This window comes from Triticum dicoccoides, chromosome 4B (assembly GCF_002162155.2).
Source record: "Triticum dicoccoides isolate Atlit2015 ecotype Zavitan chromosome 4B, WEW_v2.0, whole genome shotgun sequence".
NCBI lineage: Eukaryota > Viridiplantae > Streptophyta > Magnoliopsida > Poales > Poaceae > Triticum > Triticum dicoccoides.
In genome coordinates this window covers 95,606,245-95,609,418 of record NC_041387.1, presented here as the reverse complement: position 1 = coordinate 95,609,418, position 3,174 = coordinate 95,606,245, and positions in this window count along the sequence as shown.

Genomic DNA, 3,174 nt, shown 5'->3' with positions numbered 1-3,174 from the left:
CAAGCGACACCAAACCAATCTAGGAGACACCACTCTCTAAAAGGTAATAGATGGTGTTGGGGATGTAACTATTTGTGTAAGCCTCCCAGGAGGGGCCGGGTTACGCAAAGAAGACTTACCAGAAGGAAGCCCAAAACCAAGCATGAAGATGGCGGTTCAATAAAGCGCTTAAACCCACAGGCGACTTAAGGCCCGTTGTAGTAAACCGCCATAATGCCATGACTTGTATCATAAGGTAGATTTAACTAGTCACCGAGCCAGACACAGTTTTTAAGCCGGCCGGGACTCTGTAAGCCAGAGGGTGTCAACCTGTGTATATAAGGGGACGACCTGCTGGCGGTTTAGGGCAGAAAACAACTCATCGAGAGCCGGGCATAGCGTATCTCGCTCCCTGGTCATCAAGACATCAATACCAACCCAACTAGACATAGGCCTTACCTTCACCGTAAGGGGCCGAACTAGTATAAAAACCTCTCGTGTCCCTTGTCCCGATTAACCCCTTCAAGCTTCCTAGTTGCGATGGCTCCACAACTAAGTCCTTTCACGAGGACATCTGACGTGACAATTCCACGACAATTTGCGCCCACCATGGGGCCAGCGCATGGTGGATTTGAGTTCTTGACGGGCAACTTCGAAGGGCTCAAGGGATACGTAGTGGGCCGGATGACCAAGAGTCATCGCAGCAAGATCTACATCGACGACGAAGGTTGGGGCCCCGACGCCGGCTCAATCGAGTACGGGTACCGGGTCCCCTTCGGCGGAATCCACGTCTTCATCGGCCGGATTAGAGAGACGGGACCTGAGCCGGACAGCAGCGCCGACCTCATCGAGACGGCTCAGCGTGCAAGGAAGACCCGAGCTCAACCCATCATGAAGCGTGCTTTCGTGAGCTGTATCCACGAAGAGGAACTTTCTGAAGGATCTGAAGATGGCGGTAAGATGGCCGTCCTCTCAGACGGTGACTCGTCCGCCGGTTCAACAGATTCGTTGTACCAGGTGCAAGACGGCGTGCTCGGGGGCTGTTCCGAGGGCATCAGTATTTCGGACCCCTATGAGCCGCCCAGATGGGCAGGAATCTTTATGGCTGGGACTCAGCCCGGCTCTAATTCTACAGCTGCTGCAGCAATAACATCCGGGATAGGGACAGCCGGGGCAGGTGGCCCTGTGCGCCTACCGGCTCAGGTGCTGATAGACCTCATGGACAAGCTTACGGCCCTGTTAACCGCCATGGTTATCCCTGCGAACAAAGATGAGCATGACGTGGAGGTGGCACGGGTACGTGAGGAGATAGCTCAGGCCAAGGAGGCCTTGGCAGCTAAGGATACTAGACTATCTACGTAGCGGGTAGCTCTCGATGCCGGGCACAACAGTTGCAGTCAGAAGCTTACCAGCTCACGATGAGCTTAAACGCATCCAATGAGGTAATGAGGAGGAGACACCAGAAGACCCAATCCCGTTTACCTCTGAATTACGACCCTCGAGTTCTTTTTGCTACACCCGGAGCCGGCCCAAGTAACCACCAGATGCCAATCACTTTATGACAGCCGGAGCAGGAGGACCGGCTCAGCCTCGAGAGATGCCACCTCCTCATGTGAGCATGGCACCACCGCGTTATGTGCCGATACCGGAGGGTCACTTTTCCAACCCCATGGAGAACTTAATCGCGGCTTCGGCACGCTTGGTGGCTCTGCCCATGGACGGTGATGACCCGACAGCGGTGGAGACCCGGAGGGTCAGTGAGCTTCTCCAGACGGCCCTGGCTCAGCAAGAGACCTATTCTTACAGCAAGGACAGGATTCATTCAACTCCTCCGCCTTGGTTAGCACCGCCTCGTTAGAATCGGAGCCCGAGTTACAGCAGGCACATGGAATCTGAAGCTTTGTCAAGAAACGCCCAACGCCATAACTAACACGGTGGCTATAACCCGGTGCAAGACCGAGTACATCAGGAGAACGAGCAGGTGGCTCGGCTGGCGGCTCAACAGGCGGCTCATTAGGATATTCCAGAGTATCCAACGACTTCTGTTGAGATGGGAGTAGCCACTAGAACCGTGGTGTTCCTTGTTTGGTACCGGCTTTGCGCAACATGCGCCTGCCCAAGGACTTCAAGGGACCTCGAAAGGTGCCAAATTACACGGCCGACTTACAGCCTGGAGCATGGATTGAGAGTTATGATATGGCCATGGAGCTGTTGGAAGTCAGTGACGCGGCAATGGCTAAATATTTCACCATGATGTTAGATGGAATGGTCCGGTCTTGGTTAAAAGGTTTACCACCCAATTCCATTGGTTTGTGGGAAGAGTTAAAAGCCCGTTTCATCCAGAACTTCAAGGACACTTGTAAGGAATCTATGTCGATCGTGGACTTGACGAATTGTAAGCAGGGGGGAGGGTGAATCCATGTAACGCCCCGGATCCGATGCGCCAGGTGTCTGCCAGTCATTCATCGTCGTTGCCATGTCATTTGCTTGCGTGTTGAATTTTGTCATGTCATCATGTGCATTGCATTGCATACGTGTTCGTCTCATGCATCCGAGCCTTTTCCCCGTTGTCCATTTTGCAATCCGGCGCTCCTATGCCCTCCGGAGTCCCCCTCTTCTCTCTTTTCATGTGCGGGTATTAAACTTTCTCGGAATGGCCCGAGTCTTGCCAAGCGGCCTTGGTATAGCACCGGTAGACCGCCTGTCAAGTTTCGTGCCATTCGGAGGTCGTTCGGTACTCCAACGGTTAACCGGGTAACCGCAAAAGCCCCTCTCTCTTTGTAGCCCAACACCATTTCCAAAGTGGCCCAAAACCCATCTAACTCCCCTCCATGCTCTCTGTCGTTCGATCACGATCGCGTGGCCGAAAACCGCTCCTCATTTGGACTCTCCTAGCTCCCTCTACCTATAAAACTAGCCCCTCCCCCGAAATTTGTGGTCTAATCCCCCGAAACCCTAGCTCCCTCTCCTCCGCGCGCCGGACATGTCCACTCCGCCGCCGGACATGTCCAGCCGCCACCCCGACCAATCGCCTCCCGCCACGTGGCACTCCGCCGCCTCCACCGCGCCGGACCCGCAGGGCCCAGATCCGGCCCGTCCGGGCCCGGATCCCCGCCGCCGCCGGGCCCCGCACGCCCTCGCCCGCCTGCCCACGCCGCCGCTCGCCGAGAGCTCTCGCCGGAGCTCCCTCCGCCG